Raw genomic sequence first — 9,980 nt, 5'->3', positions numbered from 1 at the left:
TCTTCTTCGAACAGTCTCTATAATCTTCTGTTTTGTCTTTGTCATTCCTTCCCGTACTCAGTTCTGTATTTCTGCGAAAGTTTAAAAGATATGAGATCTGTCTTGGGCGGGCCACAAACGTTGCATAATATTTTTCGTAAACTAAACCTTTGGCCAAGCGCAAATGTTGCATTCTGGTGTTGAAAAAGTGGAGCAATTCACCAATTTTAGTAACATAACACTGTTTCCTCCAATCGTATACATTATACACAGATTCTACAATGGGCAACGCATAACAGCGTCTGTGCCCGTGGGAAAACCGTGGGAGCTATAAATGAACATTAGGAGTGTTTTATGGAGCTCGAATGTTCAACAATCGATGAAGGAAACAACACGCATAATATCATTGTTAGATATGTTATGAAGGACAGATAATTATAAAGATTTATCTATTGATCTAGTAGATCTAGAAAAGGATGCACAGGACAGGCTTTGCAAGATAAATGTTGTTGCTGGCCTGTGCTCCACTGGGAGTTAAAACGGGCAAGTGAGAGATTTTATCTTAAAAACACAAGTGCAAAAGGATTTTTAAGGTTAGCAAAACTTTTGCTTAGGACTAGCTGTTTCCATGATGTTCCCGTCTTTTCCGTTTCCGCATGCTCCGCTTGCCTCCATGTCATCTTTGGTCTTTATTTCTTACGTTTTGCTAGTGGATTCCACGTCAAAGCCTGTCTTATGATGCTTGCCGGGGGTCTCCTGAGCGTGTACCCAATCCATTTCCATTTCTTCCCTTGTATGTCTTCCTTTACTGGCCTTTTTCTTGTTCTTTCCGTATAATAACATGATGGACACTAATGTCTGCTCTGTTCAGGTATTTTATTTTACACACACGTACATCATACATAGAGTTTGGACGGAATGTGACAATACAATCATTGACAGATGCGCCAATGTCTAAAATTAAGGAAAAGGACGGGTTATAAGAAAGACTGCCAAGTTATTATCCTTCCCCAAAATGTGACAGGGAAGATTTTATCGGGCTGGTCAATAATTATAGACATGCATGGCTTTCACGTGGAGTTTCGATGTCGATAACGAAGGTCGAAATTTAAACCCCTACACTGTAAAGAAATTCTTGTATAAGAGATACTACAACACAAAAATATTAATAATAATAATAATAATACATCGCATATCTATGTTCTACAGCATGATCTATGCGCTTTGCAACCATTTTTACCCCAGCAGACCATAGAACACTCAGAGACATTCTCAACCTCCCAGCAAACATACAATGTTAGCCGCGGATTGAACAGGCTCAAACACTAACAAACGGACAGGATCTTTAGCTGTCTGAAGGTGGGTGCCTATTTCCACCTGTGTGAAGTGATAACAATATTCCTGCAAAGTTCCCTCCCCAAGGAAGCAAAGTTGGATCACTGACATGAATCGCTTAGTGTTCTTTCCCTCTAATCTATGTTTTCTGGGATTAGCTGAGCTCCCATGGGTCGTGTAATATAGCCCGTCATAAATTCCCCATCTACCGCTCACCGTCAGGACCTCCTTCAGTAATCTTGAAAATGTAATGAATTATTACCGCTTTGTTGTCATCAGAAGTCCACCATGTTTCATGTTTTCGGAACATCTAAGAAGAACAATGACATTGCGGATGTCTCCAAGCCATTGACCTGTCTGGGCAAATACCTTAGGGTAATCCCGTCACTGGACCGTGAAGTCACGTGGATGGTCATAAAGCGCTCATAAGTTATTAACTGCCGCCCAGGATAGTGTGTCTGCGTATGATTTAACAATATGTGTCACGACACGGGGGAATCAGGTGCTCGTCAATTTTTTATTATTTTTTGTTAGTGTTTTACGGCGCTCGCAACTGCATAAGGTCATAGGAGCGCGCGGGACACATTAAACTTTTTCAGTTGGTAGGAAATTTTGAATTTTGCCCGGATGGCAGCCGAAGTCTACTCTTATCGATCTTAGACCACTAAGGGATATTTAACGTGCGCAACTTGCACGCGGGTCCTCCCAGATTTTTCGCCCTTGTCCGAGAAGGCTAGGTGTAGATCTTTCCTACCAGAAGATCAGGGGTGTGGCTGAAAGACAGCAGTAAGAAGAAGCCAACGAGTAGCAGTAGAAAGGCTGTAGAAAGAATCAGGAGCCCAGAGGAGGGGGCAAAGGAGATGAGGGAGTGGGGGCAGAAAGAGGAGACGAAAGCAGATGACAGAACATTGCTAGAGAGCAGGAAAGGAGGTGCAAGAAGACACATTTAGAGAAGAAAATTTTTCCGTCACTACCCGGATTCGAACCCGGGACCTTTGAATGAAAGGCCAACACCTTAACCTCTAGGTCACGAGAGCCCCGTCAATGCTTGGGCTTGTGGAGTTATTGATATCATCGTAAAGCCTGCTCCTCTACCTTTCTTTCGATGAAATAAATTTCCATCTGACTTGAATGGAAATTGAGATATTTGCAATTGAAGATAGTGGGGGTCACCCGGTTTTGGGGGTTGAATAAGCGAGAAAATGGTCGCCAAAGCTAGGTAATCTCTATAGGTTGGGAGTCTAGTGTCTTGAAAACTGAAAATTTCGATATAGTGTCAACATTTTTCGGTAAAGTTCCCATGGATGTGTGTTGTTATAGAGACATAAAAGGTGTTGAGCAACAAACATTCGAAAAAAAATGCAAAACTGCCGGAAAATTGCCTATTTTTTCGATTTCATTACTTTGACGAGCACCTGGTTCCCCCACGATGCCTCACATATTATGTAGGACTCTGTAGCGTGTCCACTCCCTGGCTGCTCTCCGTAGTGTGTACTTTTCTTGTTTTGCTCACTATTTTTCAACATTCCGCTCACTTTTTCAATCCAGTGCTCAAGTCGGGACCTTCGAGAAGGTTAGGTGTAGATCTTTCCTACCAGATGATTAGGAGTGTGACAGAAAGACAGCAGTAAGAAGGAGCTAAGGAGTAGCAGCAGAAAAGCTGCAGAAAGTGTCAGGGGCCTAGAGGAGTGGGCAAAGGATTCGCACCCGAGACCTTTGAATGAGAGGCGAACACCTTAACCTCTAGACCACGAGAGCCCCCGATGATTCTGTGGAGTCAAGGAATGTAAATGACATGTGGGCAGCACAGCAGGCAGGGAGTGGGTGTCTTGCGGTTTCAAGAGAATACTACAAAGCTATTTACAGGGTATATTTCTCCAGATACGATCTTTTGGAGACATTCAACGCACAGCGGGCAGTAGGTTCCTATATACAAACCAAAAGTCGGAGAGACTGCATTTTTCCAGTCCAAACCCAGTATTCTCTGCTGGAACTTTCGTCTTGACCACATGTCTATGATAAAGATCAACCCCTTAAAATACTCAATATTTATAGAAAGAACAGATTGTACCTCTTGAAAACTATGCATTTGATGAACACTATCAGAACTCCCAATCTGAAACAAAAACTCTAAGTTTACAATGGAATAATAGTTGGACTGACACTACTAGATCTAGCTGGTACAAAAGATCGTCTTAGTACACTTAGTCACCCCGGCCCACTACATTTTATCTTTAAAATGCACACAATCAATGACTCACGTATTTGTCCAAGTTCTTAATATCCACTTAAAAAAGTTTTAGTGCCAAAGAGAGAAGTATTCAACAAAGTTTGAAGGTCGACTTCAATTGCAAGCGTAGTCATCAGACAAGCCTCATGTCCGCTAAAATGTTTCTGCTGGGCTATTTTTTAAAATGAAAATGCACTCCAAATTGTTTATATATTTGGATAATACAATGCAAAGTTAATGAAAAATCACTTTTGATATCGATAAAATAGTCTTAAAATTATCAGAACATTTTTCCGAATTACATCATACATGCCTTACTTAGACATCTCAGGGTGCTTTAGTCAGCTCAGTTTTATTTTGTTTTAGTAAGCTTTTACGGCGCTCGCACCTGCATACTATGAACACCAAGGGGTGGATGTCAACAGAGAAGTCCAAACGGGGAATCAGGTCTCACCTCTCTAGCCTGGACAACACAAAGACTGCTTCGACTATTATGGCACCTTGGAAAGAGCAGTTCACAAGAGAGTGACAAACCAATAAAAGAAGTAGAGGGAAATTGATGACAGTAAGGATGAGGACAAAAAAGCAGCAGTTCCCTCTGTGTTGTTCCGGCTCAGTAAGAGCACGACATTGATTAATCAGCCCATTTACAATTTTACTGGGCATAAGAACATGTTAACCCCCCCGCCCCTTTTGGGAATGGCCTAAAGACATCTTCCGTCAGTAGCACTGCCCTTCTGGAGGGGGGGGGGGGGGGTCGGACCTCAGTTTACGGTATCTAGTGTCTAATAACATAACGTTAGTAATATTGCTACTGAAAACGGTAGCCAAATTATTGAGCTTGTCTAACGCTTAAAATATAGACTTCTTTGACATGCTGTCCCAAACTGTTAAAAAATATTTAGTGTTTTTCCACAAGGCTCCACACTGCTGGTTCTACACGTGATGAGTGCAGGCTTAATTTTTGAGGTTTCTGGATTATAAATATTGTCCTGGTCACCTTCGTGATCGAATTTCTTACTCATATAGCTTATGGGTGACAAAGATAGATCGATTACAAATCATCTTCACGATAATCACCATAATTCATCAGCATCAGTGGCAAAAGGCGAATATAACCGAGGCGGGCAATTCTTGGTCCATCTTTTATGCCTTCTGGTACATCCGTTTGTTTTATTCATCAAAGATGTGTTTACAACATAACAAGAACTTGTCCCCCAAATTATTCGAAAAAAGGCAGCGGCAACCGATTAACATTCTGCTGATCCCGTCATTTATCAGAGTCTATCACCGAAGCTGCGATTGTATCTCATTCACTGCTGGTTTGTTTGCTTGCTTGTTTGTTTGTTTGTTTGGTTGTTATTTTGAGTAAAGGGAAGCACATCGACACAATAGCTGCCATTTAGTGATGGGGAAAGGTAATACGGGGGGCTCATGTGGGGAACACGTCGGGTCGTGGGGGTTTGCTAGCCAGATCGAGAGTGCAAAGCCGCTATAGTGGCAGAAGCTGATCACGCCCGACTCGTCACCTCAAAAACAAACGCTTTTGTTTTCAGACGACGAGTCGGGCGATCGAGCTAACCCGATCCGACGTGTCCCAATCCCCACCACAATGGGCACCCGGTATTAGACATACGGGAAAAAACCAGAAGGAAAGTAAAATAAGTAGGACCTACCAGTTGAGCCCTCCAACCACCCGCTCCCACTTCTGGAACTAGACAAAAGTACACATTCCTCCTACAGTTTGCTTGCATCATCCTTCTTGACGATATTAGTTAATTACCGTGAAAATCAAAGTGACCACATGGAGTGACATAGCCTTTTATCAGTTGGGGGTTAGGCTGCCGGACTCAAAATCGTGAGATTGCGGATTCGGGTGTTCCATCCCGGGCCCGACGTTTTGTCCTTGAGAAAGGCACTTTACACGAATTTTTTCTCATTTCACCCAGGTACCCGGCCATAGACAGCGAAAGATCTTGTCACCATGTTAACGTTTTAGTGTCTATAAATGGCCACGTACACTGTATGCTTCCCAAGACATTGATGTTGTTTCAGAATGCTCTCAGGTCTGCTTGGGTAATACTAATAGTATAGATTGTATGTGAAGCGCGTAGAGCTTGCTGTTGAGTGGGGATTTGCACTATACAAATTATACTATCTATTATCTATTATTATTATCAAGAAAATAGTTTGTTCCTCTTTTATTATATTAATGTCATTGATAAACTTCCACTGCATCAGGGGAAAGTCTTCAGAACATTTGTGCTCCTTTACACATAAGAAAAGAGTAAATATATTTATTATGATCAATACAATACAGGTATACAATACAAAGTTTCATATTGGATTTAATCTTATTGGATTAATTCTATCCGCATATCATAAGAACTGTTTATTCTTTTGATTTCGATACCAAAGTTATTACAATATAATGGTATTTACGGAAATTTATTCCGATCACGGTCAGATTTGGGAGAGACGGATTGTGACGTGGAATCACTTAAAAATTTGCCGCTGTTCAGGATTAAACTTAGAGCCCAAAATTTTCAAAATAATTATCGCTGATAAAACGGATTTCATTTTCGGAATCAGCGTCCAAAATAAGCAAAATAGCTCCAGGGAACCAGATTTGATGCGACATTATGTAAATTTTAGCAGATTTATTATTTAGGTGATCGTCAATAGTGAAGTTGCGTATCAAGGTCACCCGGTGCTTTGCACATCTGCAATGAAGTCCATGTTTCTAAGACAAACAAACAAACAGAAGAATGGTCGTAAAAAGTAGAACAGAGGCACCTTCCAACTTCCCCCTCGCACGAGTCGACACTCCCCGTTCCGCATACACAAGTTTACTTTACTATTTAGGTCATCGTTCTTCTAATGGGTCTGTCCTTGAGCAAACGGATCTCCGAGGATCTCCGAGCAAACTGAATAAGCCTCCCTGTCAGCCCTACCTAGCGGGTGTGCTTCTGTGAGTTTGGGGCTTGGGGGAGGGGGAGGGAGTGTAGTGGGAAGAGACTGGAGGGGGATGGCGGGGGGGGGGGGGGGGTCGGTCCAGTTCCCTTTTTCCAGCAGCCAAATCAGATTGTTCGCCCCCTAGAACGATCGGCGTGGTGTTAGTAGAGCTGTAAACCTCTCTCTACGACCACAACACACATTTATAGCACATGCAGCTCTATGGCTCCGAGATGCTAAAAGATTGGCAAGAAGTGCTCATGGCGCTTTGATCACGACCTGAATGCTAACACATTAATATTGTTGCCTTCAAAACAGTTGTTGTGGAGAACGCTTGAATTGTGTGTGTGTGTTTGTGTGTGTGTGTTTGTGCTTGTGTCTGTATGTGTTTGTGTTCGTGAGTTAGTATCTGTGTGTGTGCGTGTGTGTGTGTGTGTGTGTGTGTGTGTGTGTGTGTGTGTGTGTGTGTTCACAAACATGAAATTACAGACGACTGTTGCGTTTAGCGCTCGGCTTTAGTAGCTACAGAACACCCGAGTCTAATTCCTGAGTTGGAAGAATTGTTATCGAGTGTCTGAGTCATTCTTCTTGGAACATGTATTGTATCCCTCTCAGCCCAGGTTGGCCCTGAAGGCAGAGTTAACCTACTATTTAAATTGTGTCGATCGTAGAGTAAATCAACTAAAACAAAGCATGCAGTAGAAGACCCCCCCCCAAAAAAAAAACCCACTCCTGTTCGTGCAAACTTGATAAGGTAAGATAAGTTAAGAAAATACTTTATTATCCCAGATGGAATTTTTTCTTGGCTATACAGGACCGTAAAAACACATTATACAGGACGATGTACACCCTTAATAATAAAATATGGAATGGTATGAAGAGAGGCAACCCTGCAATCATGTTGTGAGTCTTAGTCATAGTCCTGATTGTTCCAGACAGTTTGTGAAAATCTGAAAAAGACCCAATTATATAATTATTCACTTTCTTTGAAACCAAGTGCAGCATAAAGTTTCAATTTGTATAATATCTATATCGGTTCAAAAGTTATGACTTTAAAAGATTGTGGCAAAACATCTTACGTCACCATGGACATAACTTAGACCATTTAGGATGCGAACTGTTTGGGAAAAGATATTCGGAGACATCTCCGGCGAGCACCCAGGAACTATTCGGAGATGTACCCCTGCACGCAGATGCACTGCTTTGGGGATCAAACTGCGTATTGTGTGCTGCAGATCAAACATGTAGACACTAAAACTGTTGCAAATCAATTATTTTTAAGAAAATTTCAAACTTTACTGCAAAATATCAAATTATGGGTTAACCTCCTGTAACCTTCAGCTTAAAAAAAAACTTAATTGGTCTAGAAGCACAAAGCATTTTGATTGGTCTATCCCCCTCGGAGACGCCTCCGACTAGATAATGCGGAACTGCTTCGACCCTACATATCAGCACCGACCGGGTTGAAGGGGAGATAACACGTATGTACTGGCATATTTATAGATTACAAAAGAAACACAAAAATCAACCTACACAGCAAACATTTTGTTTCAGTGAGAGCTTTACAGCACTTGCTACACAATAATGTCATATAAGTCCTGAAGATTAGAGATGTTAAAAGAGAGTAACAAACACAAACAAGAAGGAGGGGAGATAATGACGATAGATGTTTGAAAGGAAAAAAGAAGCAAACCACACCAGAGCACCCGTCAACCACCCACTCAGGAAAGACTGAAATTCACGCCTAGTGCTTTCAACAATGAAGAAAGTAAAGGCTACGATAAAATACAGTCTAATCTAGGAAAGTGTCCTTTATGACAAACGAAGTGAACAAAGTACAATGTTATTTCGGAGAAACAACAAGTTTACTATTTCTGGGAATGAAAACTACTGTGTTATTTTTTTTTCTAGGAACGATTCTTTAATGTTATTTCTTTCCGAGAACCCCCCCCCCCCCCCCAAAAAAAAAAAAAAAAAAAATAAAAAAAAAAAAAAATAAATAAATAAATAAATAAATAAAAAATAGAAATAAATAAATACATAAATACATAAATAAATAAATAAATAAATAAATAAATAAATAAATAAATAAATAAATAAATAAATAAATAAATGTGAGGCAGCGTGGTGGAGTCAGGCTCTCGTCAAATTTTGGGCATGTAGAGTTATTTGTATCATCTTAAATCTTGTTTACTTGTGTTTATTATGATGAAAAAATATCCACTTATCTTGAATACAAGTCAAGATATTTGCGAATGAAGGAGATGGGGGTCACCTGTTTTCAGAGGTAAAATTAGTGAGAAAATGGCTGCCAAAGATTAGTTATTTCCTTAGCTTAAGAGTTGTGGTAACTGAAAATTAACATTTTTTGTGCCTTTAATTAAATTTTTTAAAAATAAACGATACAGAAATGAGTTCTTTAATGGGCATGAAAGGTGTTAAGCCAAAGAACAAAAATTTGATAAAAATTCACAAACCAGCAGAAAAATGCAAGTTTCTTCACTTTGATTATTTTGACGAGAGCCTGATTCCACCACGCTGCCTCACAAATACAATGTTCTTATTTCCGAGGAACAATACTACAACTGCAATGCACTTATTTCTAAGAAACAGAAGTGCAATTTTGTTTTTGAGAGATAAAAGAGTAAAGTTATTGTTTCAGAGAGATACAAGAGTAAAGTTATTTTTTCAGAGAGATAAAAGAGTAAAGTTATTGTTTCAGAGAGATAAAAATATAACAATGTCGGCATTTACGATAAACCAATGTATTATATTATTACTGTTTCTAATGAATACAAAAATACAATATTCTTACTTCCGAAAAGTTGTTTTCACCCGGGACATAGACAACTGAGAGCGACGTGTTGGGTATGATTTATGTACACACTCGGCGCATATCTACACTGTGAGCGACCATTCCTGAGGGTTATTAATAAATACCTATACTATAACTCTGCAGTGTTTTTCGCCCGCTTGTCTTTAAACGAGCTATTATCACCCCAGTAAGATCCATGCTCCAATGATAGATCTCTACTAGTGTCAGGTTTTTATCTCTTTTAATCCATCATCCATTTCGCCAATGATCGCCCATGATCGACCGGTCAGGGCATGGGGTATCGGGGTAGCTCTTTCGGCACTGTTATTAAGCCTGCTATGTAAATACTGCTCGGCCAGTGACCCCGAGAGGAAGGGGGCGCTGTTCTAGAGATTGTGTTTATAAGGGCTCGGAGTCTATTATTTGAATGTGGGTGTTTTTTGTTCTCTTCGACACTACTCAGATTATTTAGGGAGGTGGCGGACCTCGACCTAGCTTTTCGTGGCCAACCCGGGATGAGTAAGGAATAAATTCCATGACCCCTCCCTCTCAGAGATTTGTAACAAAATGTCTCCCTACACGAGAATTCAGTTCTGGTTGTCTCCCCGCCCCTGCCCCCTTTGTGCCCCTTCCTATTCAGAACTTACTGGACACAATACGCACATC

This window comes from Aplysia californica, unplaced genomic scaffold (genome assembly GCF_000002075.1).
Source record: "Aplysia californica isolate F4 #8 unplaced genomic scaffold, AplCal3.0 scaffold00710, whole genome shotgun sequence".
NCBI lineage: Eukaryota > Metazoa > Mollusca > Gastropoda > Aplysiida > Aplysiidae > Aplysia > Aplysia californica.
This window is presented reverse-complemented; position numbering follows the sequence as displayed.